Genomic DNA, 20,811 nt, shown 5'->3' with positions numbered 1-20,811 from the left:
CAATCTAAATAGAATTATTAACTTCAGTCAATGAACAATCACTCTCTCACTCCACCATTTGTGACCTGTGTCAGAGATAAATGATTCCTCCTTGCCACTGCAGTGTCCCATCTTGAGGTTCACTTTGTTTGTAAGTATTATTCAGGGCCTGAGCCTTCGGGGAGGGCGGTATATAAATCTAAATAAATAAAAATAAATAGTCTGCACAAAATAATGTACTTTCAATGCACTTTAGAAGTAGATTGTCCTGTTCTGCACAGGAAAATCCAGCTGCGAAAGCACATTGAAAGTGCATCATCCTACGTGTGCAGAATGGGCCCTGGAAACAGTTTTAGGACAAATGACAGGATACATAAGCAGGAAAAGGCATGGATAAATCTGCAATTCCATGAAATCTTAGTCAGGATCCAACACAGCATTTCCCAATCTTAGGGAATTTCCACAAATTAGTAAAAATAGTATCATGCCAGCGAAATGGCGAAGTGCTAAATTATATCATGCCTCTTAGGCCCTCCTCATCTTTTTGCTTTCTTGCCTTTGTCCGCCTTCTTTTCACTCATCTTCATCTGCTGCTGGTAGAGGCAGAAGACAGCAATGTGCCTTATATGCATAGTGCTTCCACTTGTTAATCAATTCAGGCAACCAATTCCCTTTCTCTAAAGTTTGAGGCAGTTGCAATGCCTATACATGGAATCATAGATGCATAGTGCTTTTTGGGTGCCACCCCTTATGAGATCATGACTCCTTTGATAAATTACAAAATTAATATTGTTCTTGATTGAGGGGGGAGAGAAAACTTTCAAGAGGCACACTTTGTTGAATAAAATATTATTTTATTTCTGGCATCGCCTACATGCTTGTCCACCTATTAGTTGCTCCAGGCATGTCACCATTTTTAAAAAGAAATTCCCATCCCTGGGAACAAGGGAGAGGGAGGCAGGTGGGAATGCAGGATGAAGCAGGTAACTTTAGCATGTGTTAGCCTCCATACCTTTCTTCTGCTGGTTGCTCTCTGGTAGTTAGTGCTTTTTGCATTGGTGAATCCACTTTAGGCAATTTCCAAAGAAGCACTTTAAAATGGAGGATGTAGCAAGCTGTCAGCTGGATGTGGGCAACCGGAATATTCAGGTTGCAATTGACTGGCATGATACTACATTAAATGGGTGCGGAAATGCCCTTAGTTATTCTGGCACCTCACTATTTACTTTCATTTTTCAGTGCAGTGGATGGTAGGAAGGAGAAAGGGACATAACAGATAGGTGCTTGTCAGAGTTGTTGTGATGAGATTTGTTCCTTGTTCCAGAATCACCAAAATGGTGTTTTTCTACATAGTATTTCCACAGTGGCTAAGCCTCTTCTCCTGCCCTAGTAATAAAAAAGCAAACACATACTTAGGAGATGCCAGAATCAATGAGGAAGCTTTAGATCCTTTCTGTGACAGAATACTATACATTCTGATCTATGGATTTGCTTATTATTATATTGAAAATCAGCTGTAAGGAGACCCAATATGTATATCTAGTCACTGACATATAAAGCAGAGAGAGAGACAGTGTGTGTGTTTATTTTAATCCATACCAGAACCCAAAAGTAAGGGGAATTACAGTCCCGTCTCATGCCTAACCTTGATGTACTCTGTTATTTAAAGTGTATTTTCCCGTGGTCAGGATACAGTACAGGAAGCTGGGTAGCCTGGAAGAAAATTGCGAAAAGGAACACAGCATTGTGTTCTCCCCTCTTGCATACTTCATTTTCATTAAAAACAAAACCCACTCCTGTTTGAAGATTGAAGAGAAAGGAAATTATATTCATAGGAAGAAAAGGGAGATCATAGTCAAATCACCCCTCCTTGTGCTAAATCTCTATAAGATCATTTGAATTGCTTTTGCCCTTTTTTACCCCCAGAAGTTGTCAGGAGGATGCTTCAGGAGAGGGTTTCATGCCAATCGGATTAGGAATAGAAATTATACCAATATCTTTGTTTCTCATTGAAATCAACAGACATGATGAGCAACTTGCTCTCCCAACGCGATTGACTTCAATGATGGCATTAAAGTGTTTGTCAAGGGTTAGTTATTTAGTTATTTAGTTATTTAGTTATTTAGTTATTTAGTTATTTAGTTATTTAGTTATTTAGTTATTTAGTTAGTTAGTTAGTTAGTTAGTTAGTTAGTTAGTTTGTTTGTTTGTTTGTTTGTTTGTTTGCTTGTTTAATGACGAGAGTACCCAGTCTGAATTGTAATATTTTTTGTGCATTGTATCCCAGAACTATATAAAATCTATAGTTGTTTGTTTGAACAGTTGTCTCTGTAAAACTCTTGAGTACTTTCCCACATTGAGGCAATTCACATTTAGGCACCATGCCCTTTCACTTCTTTGAGCACTGAAACAACATTTAACACAGCAGTGGAAGGGCAAAGATCTGGAAGTCGTTTCTGCAATGCATCATTTGACAGGAAGTCAAGCTATCAGAATGAAGCCTTATAGGAATCAATCTTACACCCCATACATGGCGTATGTCCTAGTTACTATACAGATATGAAAGGGCCATTAGGGCTTCTTATCAGCTATATATTGGTGTAATTAAAAGGTTTGATGGCATTAACCTGAACTGTAAAAGTCTCCAGACAATGCACTTTATCAGTCATCTGACCCTAGAGTTTAAACACTTGGTTTTTCTCCTTTACTTTGCAAAGGACACAGAGCTGCTTAAATGGAAGTCACTTTTCCCCCTGACTTTTTTAAAGTTCTTCGTCTCACTTCAGCAAGAAATTAACCTTTTTTGCAGATTTTATTTACAATACTTGGATTGGTGCTTTAAAACTATTTTCATGCGATTAATAAGTATTCATTCTGAAATCCTTGCATTTGTAACTTGCATTCAATAAATACAAATACTATAAATAGTAATACAAATATAAATAGTAATACAAAAATAACCCGCATTGCAAAGAATTACATTTTCCATTTCCCTGTTGTAGTTAGAGTAATGCTTGAAGACATTCCAGAGCTGGAAGCACCTGCTTTGGTTTTCTGGGAATATAAATGTTCCTATAAGCCTTCTACTGGTCCAACAACAACCCAAAGGAAGACTGGTTGTTCCATAGTTTTATGAATATAGTACATACAAAAGTAGCACCAGTGCTGAGCCAGTCGATGGAATGACTTTCCGTACTTTCGAGATATGTAACACCTCCTTGTCCTGTCTGCAAGTTCTTACTCTAATGTTCTGTAGGATACAGGAAGGCCATAATTTATAGTCATTGAAGCTTTCCAGTGATGAACATCATAATCTCTGTTGGATGCATGATAGCCACCTGCCCAGCTTTGCTCAAACTGAAACTCAATGCCATTTTACCTGGGCTTGTATTTAAGTATTTAAGTGACTTAATGTATGACAGTGGAAAGTAGACATTACTGGGAATCCTAATCTAAAATGCCATCACCACATTTAAATCATGTTGATAACAATCTTCCCACTAAATTTAATAAATATACATGTTTTTCTCAACTGGAAATCATGTTCAAGAACCAACCTTTGGTTCATTATTAGGCTTGCTTTCTGGTACAGATGAAATTTAAATCCTTCATATATTGCACAGCTAATAAGACAAGGCTATTCCCACACTCCACCACCCATAAAAAGGCCTGACCTTGTGGGATCTTCTCGTATTCTCACAGGAAGCTATAAATTGTCCAAATACATTCTTCCCTCATGACTCATAGTTTGTGATGGGATAGCACCGGATCTACCAGAGCCATGATTTATCATGTTTGATTTTTCACTGTTTGATTTGTGAGAATTGTGTATAAGCAATCATATAACTATATGGCTCTTTCATTTGAACAGAAGGAGTCTGATGGATTTGCTAAATCATTTCATTGCAGTAAAAACCAATATATGCTGGTGCTGTACTACACAATAAGCAGATTAGTGCATTGTTTTTGCTCTGTGGAAGGATTTTGCTTCCTCCCCCCACCCCACCCCCAAAAAATAAATTATTGTAGGAATCCAGAATATTAGGCAGCATTGTTTAACCGTTCATTTTTTAGAACAGGTAACAACTGATAATTTTAAAGAATTTCAAATTTTCTTTGTTATCTTATCTATTATATTTTTTATTCTGCTTTTTCTGTAAGAAAAGATGGTATACATAATTCTTCATTATACTGAAAATTTCTAAACGTAAAGGGCCTTAATTGTGGATCAGAAAGGGCAGAAAGACAGAACATGTAGGAAGTTCATGTCCCCAAGAACAAACCAGATTGATGTTCATCATGAACAAATGGTTATTTTCAAATAACTTATCTATAGTTCAGCTCTTTCTTCACTAGCTGATGAAATCTCAGCGGGGAAATCTTAACATATCAGTCTAAACTGATAGAATCTTCAAAAATGAATAGGAAAGGTTCAGCAAAATAAAATGACTAAGGGTGGGGAAATTGTGCTGAAATTATCCCAAAATGGATATTTATTCAAATGAACTCATCTAGGAAATGGAATAAATTTCCCTTCAAATAATCTATCTGAATATATTTTTTCTTCAGCCAATATGTATGTGATACATAGACTTACAAGAATGTATATATCTGATTTCATCTAAAAGGGCTCGCCAAGTCCTGTTTGACTATTGAGCATCTTTGCATGTATCTCTGCCATATTCCACAAGAGTAAGGTGACCAGATTGTCCCACTTTTGGAGGGACATCTGGGGGTACCTGGCAAATTGTACTTTGTTGCTCCATATAGACCAAATTTTTAATCAAGAACCCCCCCCCCCCCGGTCAATGGTGTTTCACTTTACTAATGTTAAAATCTGGTCACCTTACACAAGAGAGATATATGTGTTCTGAACCAAATTAACAGCCCAATATAGTAAGACCCTTCCCCCTTTTGAATATGTTGTTGTCCATTGAGTCCTAGCAACTGACCTTTCCTTTGGTCCTCTCCTGCCTGATAATTCTACAGTAGCACTTGTAGCACAAGAACATTTGGGTGTATAAAAGATTTAGCATCTCATGCAATTCATTATGCTGAGACAGGGAGTTCTGCCAAGTCTGCCCTTCCTGTTAGAACTCCCCATTCCAGTGCTAGAGATCTACTTGTAGATCTCCATTGTTGTCATGATAGTATTCTTATCTGCTTCTAATTATTTTGCAACTACCTTTCCTAATATTTTTATCTCCACTGTGGTTACAGCTTGAGGGAAGGCAGCATTGTATAGCCTGATCTCATCAGAACTTGGAAGTTAAGCAGGGTTGGTTCTTGGAGAGGTGACTACCAAGGAAGACTCTGTAGAGGAAGGCAATGGCAAATGACTTCTGCTTCTCACTTGCCTTGAAAGTCACTTGCTGGGGTCACCGTAAATCAGTTGCAACTTGTTAACACTCCCTATTGAATTCATAGATTATCAGTCTTAGCCTGCTATGGCAAAACAACCAAGAGTCCAGTTGCCCCTGAAAGACATAACAGTGTAACCCTACAAAGAATCCTTCTTCAATGGATTTAGTAGGGTGTAACTGTTTCAGATTAGAACAAAGTTTGAGTCCAATGGGACCTTTAAAATGAACAGTGTTACTGAAGGTATAGAAGGCACATTTCTTCAACAAAAATATTGCATGAGTAAAAATTTGCACTGCCCAATGCCCATCATACATTTCTCTGTTGCTGTTAATACTTTGTACATCCAAAAGGAGATATGTGGTGGAGATGTGCAAAAGTGAGAAAATTTTGGATAAAAAGTCATGCCATTTTAGAAGAGACGTATAATGTTAAATTTCCCATGAAACCAGAATATATGCTCCTAAGTGTTTGTAGGGAAGATTTACCACGAAATGCCAAGATCTTTTTCTTCCGTGCAATGACGGCAGCAAGAGTGGTTTTAGCAAAGAACTGGAAAGCACCAGATTTACCATCACCATCGACGTGGCTTGATAAACTGGCAGAACTCTCAAAAATGGCTAAATTAACTAATCTAGTAAATGGGAAATCTTTGGAAGACTATCAAGACCAATAGCATTATTATATTGACTATCTTGCTAAGTAGACTGTATCATACTTTGAAGCATTGAATGAGTGGGAGGAGAAAGGGGATCAGGGTAATCAAACTCTTAACTTTTCTATGTTTCTCTATCTTTGTAATGAAAATAATAAAGTATATTAATTAAAAAGTAGATATATTTGAATAGAGTTTACACTGGTTAATTCTACTGTAGTAGTTATGAATTATGCTGCTGATTTTGAAATAAGACTTACAACTGTCTGTAGCAGTTTGAACTTTCTGATTTTTCTTTTAATTTCATGCATCTACTCCTGTTCAAATGTATATCTACGTATGCATTCCAGGATGGGTCCATACAGTGTGTGGGGCAGGAAGATATAATCTCACTCTTCCAATAGACAAGGTGAGAGAGGCTGATCTAGACCAATGTTGGCAATACTTGCCCTACAGAAAATGTTTTGATTTTTATGTACAGAGAACACATTGTTTCATTCAAAAATATTTTAACAAAATGGATTAAAAAGTTATTTCCAAATGGAAATATTTCAAAACTTAATTTCTCAACATTTTATCCTGGTTTCTGTATTCATGCCTGTCTGTGAAAAGGAATGCTATTGAGATGTTGTGAATTGACTGTTTTCACACTGGGAACTTCACTTCTCTTCCAGGGTGGACAAAGTGCACCAGGCCAAATGCTCTTCTGTGTGGGAGCAGGAAGAGGTGGGGCAATTTGCCCCAGTTCAAACTCCAGCCTACAGCCCAGTGTGAAGCCTTCAGTGCAGAAGTGGTCAAAGTTATGTTGATTTTCAATGAAATCGACTGCCTAAGGAGGTGGTGAACTCCCCTTCACTGACAGGCTTCAGGCAACAGCTGGACAGATACTTATCCTGGATGCTTTAGGCTGATCCTGCACTGAACAGTGAGTTGGACTACATGGCATGTATGGTCCCTTCCAACTCTTATCATTCTGTGATTCTTAAGAGCATGGGAGATAAAAGATGTGTTTATTTTGTTAATGAGGGATTTGAATTCTGTGTCTCCTCTTTCTTTCAATGGCCATTTTACATGTTAGTTATTGTTCTGAAGCAGAGATTTAGTTCATTTTTGGAAAACGTGTGATGTTTGTACTAGAATGGTGTCAGTTTCAGGGACAAGAAGATTATTGCAAATATTGGTTTTCTAAGCACAAACAACCATTCTGCCATCCTTTACACATTACTCTACATGTAGGAGAGCTAGGCAACTTTCATTGGTGCCATTCTGTAGAGCAGGGGTAGTCAACCTGTGGTCCTCCAGATGTCCATGGACTACAATTCCCATGAGCCCCTGCCAGCATGAAGGCAGGGGCTCATGGGAATTGTAGTCCATGAACATCTGGAGGACCACAGGTTGACTACCCCTGCTGTAGATAATTGTATTAATTTCACATTTTTCAGGATCTCATTTCAGGAAAAGTTTCTCTTTTGCTCTGATATACTTTGCAGGTTTACAAATAAAACGAATCTCAGTGACTGCTCAACATCTGCTGACCTTGCAATGGTAATTTCTTGAGAAGTCTACACAAATCATTTAGATGTATGGACACAAACACAATTGCCAACGGTTTTTGAAATACAGTTGTGAGACTGATTGCCAGCTATGGACAAGCCCTTCAAAATTTACATACCCAGTTCTTCCATCCAAGAGCTGTGATGTGGGCAAATGCTGGATAACATACATGGTTAGTCAAGACTCACAAGCGAGTGTGGTTTGCTGGAAATATGTCAACTGAAATGTTAGAAGGCAAACAAAACTGCCCACAAGCACATGGTTCTTTGCTATCCATTGCCAGATAAACCTACCAAATTGATCTAGACCTACTTCAGCCATTTTAGGTAATGTACAATGGCACTGATATACACATGACTGAACAGTTTCACTTGGTTCTTTCATCCTCAGTTATAATCAGAAAATTAAGAATTAAGATGAAAATGACATTAAAATCAATGGCATAAATGCTAAAGGTCTGGAAGTTACCCAGCAATGAAAGCAATGTTTTTGATGAAAGATCAATTCTGTAAGGGATTGGGAAAGAATTTTGCCCCAGGTCTGATGGAGTTTTCACTTTTTTCTAATGTTGTATGTGAGTTGGCTTGTTTATGTAAATTGTCTGGAGCTAGTTATCTGGTAGGCACCCTTCCACAGTGCACATGCTCAACTTCTTGTGACATTATGTAGCCTGGATTACCCTGGAGGCCCTGGGAGTGGGACTGACAGCTGGATGGTTTCTGAGTTCCCTTCCAGTGGGAAGATTCTAGATGGATTTTGCAAGAAAGAGCCCTAGAATCCCATCATATTGATTTGTAGGGCTACAAAGCTGATTAAACCGGTGGCATGAGTAATTTTGCTTTAAGAACAGGCAGTGTAGTAGTGAAGAAAAACTTCTTCTCCATTCTCTTTTGACAGCAAATCTATTGCTGTGATGTGCAGCAATGTTCACACAGCCTCTGGTGAGTGGTTTTTATCATCCCAAACTCTTTAAAATAATCATTCTCATCAAATATTAACAGGTACCACTTTGTCCTGCTGGAAACTAAAGGCAAGCTGCCTCCTTCATTTACAAAGGTCTGAATCAAATATCAGATTAGGTGCATTGTTCAATCAGTTCCCATACAGAGATGGCATCTTTTCTAACAAAAGAGTCCAAATTAATTGCCATAAAACACAAAGGCAGTCATATGAAAGGGTGCGGTTGCAGATGGATGATCAGGAGTGATCATTTTAATCCTCTAAAACAATTTAAAGTAATTATGTAACACAGAAAAAATTACTGTAAATAATTGGAATGAAACATAGATAACCAGACCAAGATTGTTCTGACATCAGTTTGTGCTATTATTTCAATATGCACCTAATAAAGTCATGGACACCTGTGCTAAAGACTGCTATGGCAATCCCAGGACATCCTTAGGCCTTGCATTTTTTAGAAATTTGGATGATGGACATATGCCAGAATCTGGTTGGAGTATTTTGCAGTACTGATTCCATATAAATCAGTGAGATTGTACAATTATCCATACTAATGCGAGATCTTCACTAAGGAAAAAGATGCTTCTGTTACTCTCCCTTTCCCAAATGATAACCTATGCAAATCCTAAATAACTCCCAATTCACCAAGAGAGTTTCACACATGTAAACAGTGTTCCAAGAGCATTACTAATGTGAAGAGTATATATTCTTCAACAAATGCTCAACTTCTTATCCTGGGTATCTTTAATTTGGAACTAAAGATATGTTTTGTGCTGTCAAATCACTTTTGACTTATGGCAACTCTATGAATCAATGACTCTATGAATCAATGTCTCATTGTCAACAGTCTTGCTCAAGATGAGCAAACTAAGAAGTGTGGCTTTCTTTATTGAGTCAACCCATCTCTTTTTGAGATTTCTACTGCTTTCAATTTTCTTTAGCATTACTGTCTCCTCATGATGTAATTAAAGTATTATAACTTCAGTTTAGTAAATTTAGCTTCTATTCAAGGTTGATACAAATGTAAAAATTGAAAATATGAGTGATTATGTTTGTATGTATCATGTGGGAAAGGTAATGACATCATTATCTCCTCAATGGCACAAAATTCAAAATCATAGAATCATAGAGTTGGAAGGGGCCACACAGGCCAATCAGTCCAACCCCCTGCTCAACGCAGGATCAGCCCAAAGCATCCTAAAGCATCCAAGAAAAGTGTGTATCCAACCTTTGCTTGAAGACTGCCAGTGATGTCTACCCAAGATTTTTCAAACCTACTACCTCTCGCTTATTGTTCTTTGGACACAGAAATTACATAAAAGAAGCTACAACCTCAAGATGTGTCTGTGACTGCAGCTGGATCAGGAATTGGGAAGGGCACAAACCAGCTCACAAACCTTTGTTCATGATGAATTTTGACCAGTTTGTGGCTTGTGAATTGCACCCCAGCGACAAACCTCAACAAACCTTTAAGGCAGTTTGTGGAGGTTCATGGGGAGCAAAAGCAGGTTCAAACTTTCTCCTCCCTATGAAAGCTGCCAAACACATCCTTGTGAATGCCACCAAAAGATAAGAAACAGCTGGGATACAGGGGCAGCCTGTTCCTACAGCTCAACTCTTTAGGGCTGATTCAGTTTGTTTGTGAGTCAATGGGGATTCATGGTTCACATTCTATATGCCATCATTCTCTCTCTCTTTCTCTCTGTTTGTACATGTGAAGAACTAAACAACAGACATTGCTGATAAGAGGAAAGACTGGCATGAGAATGCTTATCATTACTCAGCTTCTACAAGGCATTCGATGTTAAGTGGTTCCTTTCTTTTAAGCTTCATCACCCTTTCTGATTAATTTTAAGTGCCCAGCACTAAGCTCTATACTATGCTTCTTCTTTAAAGCAGTCATTTAAAAATAACTTCAAATTATATGTAATCCTTTTCGCTTTGCTACACTTCAAGAGCAAACGTATAGCAGCTCTACAATTAAAGTGCCATTTCTTCTCTGCCACATTAAGGGATACTATGGATCTTCAATTGCCACTGAAATGCCTCTGTAAACTCTGCAATCTTTTGTGCAAAAGATAATTACAAAAGAAAGAACATTCATTTCACCACAACCAATAAATAATTTATGAGCAGAATGTCTGAAATTATGCAAATATTCATAATACTTTTAGTTGCTGTTTCAATGGAGTGAGGGCAAAGCATAAGAAAGTGTGCTACAGATTAATAGATTCTGCATTTTTTGCATTTCTACAGTGGGCTTCTTTTGCTGGCTTGGCTCCTTCTATCTTTAGTATCATGTCTCAGAATACAAGCTACAATATCAAGGCTCAGAAAACAATACTGTCTCTAAATGGATTTGAATATCTTGGCACTCCTATTCATGGCTGTGTTTGATATTGAAAACATTTCCTTCTTTTCTTCTAGAACTTTTGGTAAAGGTAGAGAGTGCTACTCCAGGCTCAGAATATCTACCGCTTACTGTGGATTACCTAACCTAACCCTTATGAAATTAACTGGGAAAGGGACAATAAAATGTGATTGGTATGTAGACTTAAATAGACTAAAAAGGGCTTATAGCTCCTCAGGACTGCACTCTTACCATTCCTTTTTTATAACTAACCATTTATTTTTTTCATTCATTCATTCATTCATTCATTCATTCATTCATTCATTCAATATTTATATACCGCCCTTCCCTCAGGGCAGTTCACAAAGATGCAGGATGGGTGTCACGTTCAGATTCTAGGGTTATCATCTTTCCATCAATGTTTCTGATTGTAACTTCTGTTACATACCTCATGGGGCAATACTCCATTTAGATAGCTGAATCATTAAAAATATTGCTTTGTACAAAAGAATGAAAGCGTACTTTCTACTAACCCATGAGCCAAATAGCTGTCACAAACTCAGGACTCAGTTAATAAAATACAATCCTCTGGCTTCTAGCCACAGTTCTTTGGGTATAACCACTGTCTTTGTTCTATGGCTTTTCTTCTGTAGTGGCCTCAAGCCCAAAGAGTTTCCCTTTGGGCCTGAGGCCACTACAGAGTGATGGTCGATCTGATATTCCCAGATCTTTCCTCAGGAAATATCTCAGCAGGTAAACATTCAGTGCTATAAACTTCACAATATGAAACTACAAGAGATTGATGTGGGTGACAAATGATTAATATGTTAACTTTGTGCAACCCTTACAACAAGTGATTTCAAAATAGCTGCTAGAAGAATCCATGGAAGACATGTTCATAAGGCTTTTAGATGAGAAGCAAAGAATACTTTCTGATGAGTCTGGAGATCATGGATTAGATGCACCACTCCATCCCATGTCTTCCTTCTAGAAGAAAAGGGTAGACATCAAAATTATCAACACTATGACCTTGTGGGATTGGCAGAAATCCATATATGTTCTGGCAGTTCTCTTACTCCAGTATTTCATTTACAACCCATCTTTCACACTGAGACTCAAGAAGATGAATTACATAAACATACAATAAACAATGTAAGAGGACAAGGATTACAAGATTAGAGAAAAGAAACCTATGACATGCACACAAAAAGGGAGTAAGCAAACTCAATCACACCTCTCTAAGGCATCACATACTACAATCCAGAAGGTGGATTACAAAGGTAGAGACAATGCAATAAATGCAAGCTGTTAAAAATAATAGACTACCATCCTATCCCTTATAAAAGTGCCATCCTGAGCTGTTCCTATATAATACAGTCCTGAACCTCTTATGAAAAAATTTCCTGTGTTCTTGATGTTGGAATATGCAAAATCTGCAGTGTACATAATTGAGCATAATATAAAGCACATCCTTTAGGGCAGCTGTCCCCAACCCCCATTCCGAAGACCGGTACCGGTCTGTGGATCAGTCAGTACCGGGCCTCAGCTCCTCCTTGTGCTCCTCCCTGGCTGCTGCCTCAGGGGCTGCCCTGCCACTCTGCCGCCGGCTCACCTTTGGTGCTCTCCAGCAGCCACCATGGCTGGGGCTCCCCCTCGGCATGGCACTGAGCAGCTGCTGCTGACAGCAACCCCCAGCGGGCGGCGGGAAGTCAGGGGTGCCAGCGGGAAAGCAAGCAGAGCAGGGGCTCAGGCAGCGGCGGCAACGTCCCTTGGCAAAAGACTCCCCCCCCCCTGGGCCTCAGTAAAATTGTCAAGCGGTGACGGGTCCCTGGTGATAAAAAGGTTGGGGACCCCTGCTTTAGGGGACATCAGATGAGATGTGTATTGAGTATAAGTAGCATAGCATAGCATAATTTCCTTATGAGTTTCAAATTATGTTCTCCAGTGTCCTGACTGCCTTTTTGAGCACACTCCCCACTGCTTACCTCCTGAACAGTTGTTAATCATAGGAATGACTGCGGACAACAGCTAACAGTTAGTTGTTTTTGACACAAAACAGCAACATTTGAAGAACACTCTAGCACCCCTGACATCCAGTTAATCAGTCTGTTAAAATGACAATACCATCTAGTTTAACTAACTATAGGTGGTATTTAGAAGATGAGTAGAAGAAGAGTAATCTCAGAGCAGCTTACAATCACCATCCCTTCCTCTCCCCACAACAGACACCCTGTGAGGTAGGAAGGGCTGAGAAAGCTCTGACAGATCTGTTCTATGAGAACAGCTCTAACAGAAATGTACTAGCCCAAGGTCACACAGCTGGCTGCATGTGGAGGAGTGCAGAATCAAGTCCAGTTCTCCAGATTAGAAGCCACTAGCCTTAATCACTACACCAAGCTCACTATTAAAAATTGTATGCGTCAGATGCATGTATACACAAACATATACAGAAATACAGACAGAGGAAACCACTTTTTTACATTCAGTCAGGCTCTTGGTCTTTTAATTTAATCCTGTGACTGGCAGCAGCTCTCCACCATCTCTTTCTCAGCACTACTGTGCAATACCTTTTTAACATTTCCCTTCAGTACACTTTTGCAACTGTAGTTCCTTTTATCCAGACAATATCAGATCCAGTGGTGAGTCAGTGTGGTGTGGTGGCTAGAGTGTTGTAACAGAATTGAGATTCAAATTCTCAGTCAGCAATGAGCACTGCTATGGGACCACTGCCAGTTATGCTTTGACCCTACCTGTCCTCACAGGGTTGTTGTGTGGCTAAAACAGAAAATAGGGTGAAACTCAAATAATTTAGTTGCTTCAGTGTATGTCCACAATTTCTTTTACCTATTTGAGTAGGACTGAAAATTCACTAGCTGGGTTCAGTAAAATGGGGATCAATAAATAGCATGTTTAGCTAAACAATAAAGCCACATTTTAAAAAGTTCTTTGAGAAAGCAGCCCAATTTACAGAATGTGGAGTTGGTATTCCACATGCGTGGAAGAAGAGGGACAAGAGCTGTGGGATAAATATGAAACTGACATTTGAGCTTCTAAGCAGTGACATTTTTTCATACCAAACAGGCATGCGGTGAATTGACAGAAGTGAATGAAATCGCATTTGTTGCCATTCTTCTGACAGTAGCCCTTATTGCCGATTGTGGGTGAAGAACTCAGCCATGCGTGTTGGGCATCCGCAACTGTGCAAAACCACTTTAAAGTGGTCCCAGAACCAGTTCTTCGTTCTCTAAATGAAAAACAAATGCACTGTTCAAAATGTGCTTCTTGGGTTTTGGCACACAAAAGGGATTATTGTTTGCAGAACCATAAAAACTATTCGGTCTACTTGAAATTGAGTGAAGCAGTTACACATATCAGATTTACTGGAATTTTATTTTAAAGCCAACTCATAAGCATATTGTTGAATCATTTTGGTTAATGAATCTTGGACAACATTTCTCCAAGATGACATGAAGGATCAACTAATTATAATCTGTAGCCAAGCAAAGCCAAAAAGACAGTAATGGAGAAAGAAGACATACAAATATGAAGGACCACAGTCCATCTTAATAGGTCAGACCACTTTATTACTCCATCATTCAGCTTCATGTGTAGGTCAGACTTAATTGAAGTCATGCATGCTACACATCTGTATATTCCATTTTAACCTTGGTCTGCCTGGAGCATCATCTTCCATAACTTTGTTAATGTGTTCTCAAAATACCAGGAATTGTCAAGATTTTATGGAGCTCAGGAGCCCATTGTATGATCATCAAGTGACTCTTGAGTGGTCCAACCACCTTGTGGTGCCTTTTTAACACTTCAGAGCAATAATTATGCAACATGACCTGGAGAATCTTTCAGGGTATGGACAAGGTTTCATTTTGGAACATGAGGTTTCATATTTTACATAATTATAACTGTATTATTTTTAATCTTTGTGAATGTTGTAAGATAGTTGAGAGCACCACAGGATATATCTTAGCACATAATAGAGAATGGTAGACACAGTGGGTGAAATAATGACAAGTAAACAGGCTGCAATTAAGAACGGAAACCAGGTGAAATCCATTAAGCCCATGAGCTTATACTGCGCTGATATTGTGCTTCTTTTGTATGAGCAGGATATAGAGTTGGATTGTAGCTCTTTCACTTAATCTTGCCCAATCCTTTCCTTAGATAGAGCTGCCATCCAAAATGGATTTTGTCCAACCAGGTCCCATGATTCTTAACATAGCCAGTGAAAGGGGATTCCCTCCTCCCATTTTCAGCAGTGGAAAGGATGACTAGATCCAACTCTTTGTCTTGTTTGTAGCTTTTCTGCTAAATCCAGTTTTAATAGCTACTATCGAACAAGACTCTTAAAAGCAAAATTCTTAACATCTTTACCACAGCATGAATCATATGATAACCCTTTTGCCACTTTATCCCACCCCAGTTTAGAGAGCAATCCAGAGTATGTTTACTTTGAATCCTACTCAAGTCCATTCAATAAGTATTACTCTGAGGAAAGTATTCTTAGGATGGCACTGTTGGATACTAAGGAGTGATAAATCATAGAAACATGCCATTACTGCTACAGGAACATAAATTGAGAATAAAGGTAGATGCATGGGGAGGAAACCAAAAGAAGCCATTTAGTTTGATCGGGAGAAAATTGCCTTAATTGTTTTAATGCTCTGATTTGGCACATAAAACCTTGCAAAATCAAACTCTAGTACCAAGTACAATGGCTCACTAACAAAATGGTGCATATATCACATCATGTTAATTTTACAAGGGAAAAGAGAGATCTGTTCAGAAGCTGAACTGCCTCAGGTTCCAGGATAATAAAATGGTCTTCTGAAGCACTGACGAGCATATTTTGGCTATGAGCCCCAGAAAATACCACAAACAAAATATTTGTATAGCTTATAAAATACTCAAGCTGAATATTAAAAGCATCTGTTTCAAAGGAATACAGTGTAATTAAAAAGTACTTGAAAAGCATGAGAAGGCTGAATTAAAAAACAAAACAAAACTGGAAGCGTGTCTCTAAACCCGCCATCTGAGTGGTTCAAAGCACCAAGAGATGGTTGGATTTCAATGCTTCATGTTGAAAAAGAAGGAAAATTGCTTCATCCCGGGACTTTCTGTCCAGGAACCACATAGCAGAAGCCTAAGCAATTCATAATATCATCACTAGCACTGTAAGTTTAAATTAGTGTAGGCAATGTGTTCATGTTGTTTCACTGTCATGTGTGGCAGTAAGTATGCTCTATATCTCATTTACTTTTTATTAAATAAAACTGAAAAGAAAGAGTAGGCTTCTTATTTTCCACAGAAGACACTGATTCCATTTCAAGTTTGTTTTCTTTTTACCCAAGGGAAAAGAGCCTAAAGGGTCTGTTTTCTGAGACAAGTCCTTCCCTATAATAACTGACAGTTGGCTGTGTGCTAACACCTACAATCGTCCCCTTGCTCTACCTGAAGGCAGGGTGAATCCTGAAAGATGTATAACATAGATAAAGATTTGTCACTTGAAGGCATCCAAATTAAAGTTTATAAACATTTTATCTTCTTCAAAATGCTTCACTCGATATGCCAACTAAGTAGATTAAAAGCAGAATCCTAAGCATACTTTCTTAGGAGTAAAGCACCACTGAACACTCCTGAACAGACCTGTTTAGGACTGGGTTTTTTGTTACAATAGCAGAATCCTTGTGTAAAGGAGATGACTATATACAGCTGAATGTCTAAGATTTTACTGCAACTCTGTGTGAGGGATCCTGAACATTGGGGGGGGGGGGCTCCATTCTTTCATTGTGGTCCTTGTCAATGGATTTCAGTATTAATAGCTGGGGTTATGTTTAATATTAAATATATTGACAAGTGGGGGACCCACAAAGACTTGCAGGGCATCTCATTTCCCCCTTCCCCATTGTTTACTTTTATTATTTTGTGAAAGTTCCAATAGGCTCCCCCCTTCTCCTGCTTCCTTCTCTCATTCCCACCAGCCAACCTACTTTTTATCTGCCCCCTATATGCTCAGCTTTCTGCTCTCCTTGGCATCCTTTCCCTTGAAAAAACTTTGCATGGTTCTGGCCATACCCAGTTGCACAGTGGGGACCTCAAGGACTTGTGGGGGGGGCACCCCAGTTGCCCCCTTGTCATTCACACATGCACAATACTTTTTCATCTACCTAAGTAGGCCCACTACCCTCACCTTCCTTTCTCCTTCCGACCCAGCCACCTATTATCTATCCCATCTTCAATTATATTTATTTATTCCATTTATAGCCCTCTTTTCTCCACAATGAGAAGTCAAAGCTTACATCATTCTTTTTTCCTTACCATAACCTGTGATATGGCTGCCAACCTTCAGGTGGCACCTGTAGATCTCCTGCTATTACAATTTATCTCTATAGACAACCAAGATCAGTGTCCTGGGGGAAATTGCTTTGGAGGGTAGACTCCATGGCATTATAACCTGTTGAGGTCTCTCCCCTCTCCAAATCCCATTCTCCACAGGTTCCACCCCCCAAAAATCTCCTTGTGTTTCTCCACCTAACCTGAGGTCCTAGTTTGAAACTGTAACCACTACACTGCTATGCCACATGGACTTTTGTTTGGTGGCTTCTGTTGAATTGTAGAAAGCAGCTGAGCCTTCTAGTAGTTGCTGCTGGACCTGACCCTAATGAATCCTCCCTAAAGGCCAAAACAGCTCCAGCCCTCTCACCTTATCTTTCACTGACAAACTAAGATTAGAAGGCTGACAGTATTGTTATGTTTGACTAGGAGCCTCCACTATGGACACTGCAGAGAGTATTCATTTCTTAAAGGTGCAGGTGCTACTTCTAGTATTTGGGGAGTTCACCCCTTGTTTTTTATATCTAATATTTCAGCAAACTTGTGGCTTTTCTCACTCTTGCAGAAAAATTGGTCTTGTCTGTTCATTACTCCAGTCTCTGGATTTAAGTATGCACAGATGTTCCCACATTGAAAGTTAGTTATAAAAGGAGGAGGCCTTCAAGGAGGACTTGTGGGGTATGTCATTCCCCCTTTCCCTATTATGTCCTCTCTCCCTTCCCTAAAATCACCCATATCCTCTCCCATTTTCCTGCTACCTTCATTCCTTACCACCAAACAACCAGCCAATCATTATTTGCCCCATCCTCATTTTCAGCAGCCTTTACCCAGGAAATCTATCACTCAGTTGCCCAATGCCAACCACCAGGTACATGCCAGGGAACCCACAAGAACATGCAAAAAGCAATTTGACAAAACTTTTCCTTGTGTCTTCCCCTCCTGCTGCCAACCCTTTTATTTCCCCTTTCCCTGCCTCCTCCTCATTTACCCACCTACCTTCTTTTTATTTGCTTCCCATTCAAAATTATCAATATTATATATATTCCTCAATTTATATTCCACATTTCTCCATAATGGGGACCTAAAGCAGCTTACATAATTCTCCTTTTATTCAGTTTTATCCTTACAACAAGCCTGGGATGAGATTATATAACTGATACAATATTATCCAGTGAACTTCCATGACACAAGGGTAATTTGAATTTGGGATTCCCAGATGCTAATCCAAAACTTTAACCAGTACACCACACCGGGTCTCATAAAATGGCTGCTGTTGAACTACAATAAGCAGCCAGGTCTTGGCAACTCAGGTAGTATCCGGTAATCTGGTGGTTGCTGCCAAGCATGGCCCTGATGAATTCTCCTTCAAAGGCCAAAACAGTTCCACAAAAGTTGATGCCTCCTCCTCTTAATTTTGGCTGACAGAAATTATGGAACTCCTACAGTGGCTGTCTAGCAGTGGCCAATGAGACCACCCATTTCTAAAGCTAAAGGTCCACCTTTTACTGTTTGTGTGTTGAGGGTAATGTCAGGATTTCCCCCCCTGAAAACCATGAATGTTTTTAGGTTTATAAGATCTGTCTCATCTATTCATGGCTCCAATATCTGTACTTAAATATCCACAGATCTGGTGAGGTTGAGAATTAGATACTGATTGATATGGAAGAGCAGTCTGCCAAATACCCCTGACTGGGTCAACCGATATACAAATAGTCCATCCAAAATCCAGCTTCCTTTTCCTGACTTGAAAACAGGACAGGAGTCAAGTCTGCAGCTGTTTCAGCATCCTTAGTCCCTGATGCCATAAGGCCCAGTCTGTTTTTGGATTCATAACCCAAAGAAATCTAAAGAACTTTCTTTCTAACCTTAAGTTTTCTACTCTGGCACAGACTGCCACATATAGCTATTTTCTATGGCTAGAGCTTCTGAGCTGGAATTACTTTAAAATATTTAATGTTTTCAGATCCATCCATATGACAAAGGGTACTTAAACAGTCTAAAATTTCCTATTAGTGAAATATTTTATTAGAAAGTCCACTGGCACCACATCTGATTTCAACCACCTCTTCTTCCAATTGAACAAGAAACAAAAGATACAGTGTGTTGTGTGCAGAAATGCTCAGAATGAAGCAATGTATTGTAAATCCCATTGTGCTGTTTCTTTCATTCAATATGTACCTTTACGTGCTTGTTCTTTCTTTCTCAAAGCATGTTAGAATACAACTTGAATCCCTGACTGCTTTAACAAGAGCAAAACTTAACTCGTATGAGCACAGACTATTGTTTTTCTTCTGTGCCTTTTATTTTTAACAAAGTGTTAAGCACTATTACGAACAAATCAAAGCCTAATGCTCCTTATACTTTCTTGCTCTGAACAATAAAATTGTACCATTGTGCTTCAACTAACTGCTGCTGTTTTGACATTATCCCTGTCCTGAGCTTAGATCAATAGAGATTGTCATTTTATAATTTTGAAAGGGGACTTTGAGTTCTGAAAGTCTTAAACTATTATTTTATTATACAGAGCGCCTGCAGGTGCCATTCTAAGAAGAAGATTGTATTCCGAGAAGTGCTGCTAATACACATATTAAGAGACAGCCCTTCCCTGGAGAGCATAAGCATGCAGGAAAGACAAAGAAGGAGAGAAAAGAAAGAGGAAAAACTCACATTAGGGGAAACACAGTTGCCCAACATCTCCAGATAGCCTATCTGTTCTTTGTCTTCCAGGTAGTTCTGTCACCTTGGACAGACAGTCATAGGATAAGTGGAATTTTAGCTCAAACAACAGCTTGGCTGGGACTCTGAAGCTGCCCCTGTTACTCCTTGTGGATTGTTTGGGCAATATGTCTAGGGCACATTTCCTGCAGGGGTTAAAGTAAATCTGCTACCAGTATTATCTCTCCTGGCAGGAAGACTCAGAACAGAACATGGGAGGTTCCACATTCCTGCTGGGACTCTGCTGCCTTGTGCAGATTTACCCCTGGCTGGCTATATATTTGTGCTGCCTGTTATTGGCACTGATACAAGAAAAACTGCAGTTATTTTTGTGACCCCCCACCCCAACATAGGAGTCACATCTAATATTCACAACAATTTTGTGAAGCTGGTTAGCCTGAAATACATAATGACTGGCACAAGGTTCCCAGAGCATGGGGATTTGAACCCTTCTCTCCCTGTTTCTGGTCCAACATTGTATTCACTATACTGTACTGGTTCGGCATAGAGACAAGGCCTAAGTAGTCACCAGTTGCTATTGCTCCTGTTTTCCTCTGCTGCTCTTGCCAGGGCTTCCAGGATCTGAGCTGCCTGAAAGAGTTATTTCTTTGGGCACTGAGAGAAACAGGATAAGATAAAGAGATGAATGCACACCAAGGGGACAATGGCATCAGAAAAAATGAAAGGTGGGATTGGGACTGTGCCTCATGCTAATTTGTGTTCATTTTATAATTGTCATAACACAGTTTGGTTTCCACTCCCACCACCCTCTATTTCTATTGGATGCATTATTTGTTCCCATGGGTGTCAACTGCTGATATACTCCCAGCTGTAACTTTTGTCTCCATTCCATAGGGATTAAATTGTCAAGCATCATAGTCCTCAACCAAAG

The 20,811-nt window shown here is 39.2% G+C and overlaps 1 long non-coding RNA gene across 2 annotated transcripts; it reads right to left on the bottom strand.

The window, feature by feature from the left end:
- Positions 1-946: 946 nt before the first annotated feature.
- LOC143841765 (uncharacterized) lies at positions 947-20,031 on the bottom strand. 2 transcript variants are annotated; one of them, XR_013232797.1, is made up of 4 exons: positions 19,872-20,031; positions 13,934-14,103; positions 11,708-11,846; positions 947-1,365 (listed from the first exon to the last, which is right to left on the bottom strand). It is a non-coding gene; the product is annotated as an uncharacterized LOC143841765 (long non-coding RNA). The 2 variants fall into 2 exon arrangements; XR_013232796.1 differs by lacking the exon at positions 947-1,365 and having other exon boundaries at positions 8,708-11,846.
- Positions 20,032-20,811: the final 780 nt, after the last annotated feature.

Source organism: Paroedura picta, chromosome 7 (assembly GCF_049243985.1).
Source record: "Paroedura picta isolate Pp20150507F chromosome 7, Ppicta_v3.0, whole genome shotgun sequence".
In the NCBI taxonomy this organism is placed as follows: Eukaryota; Metazoa; Chordata; class Lepidosauria; order Squamata; family Gekkonidae; genus Paroedura; species Paroedura picta.
Note: the sequence above shows the minus strand (reverse complement) of the source record. Positions and strands in the feature narration are given on the sequence as shown.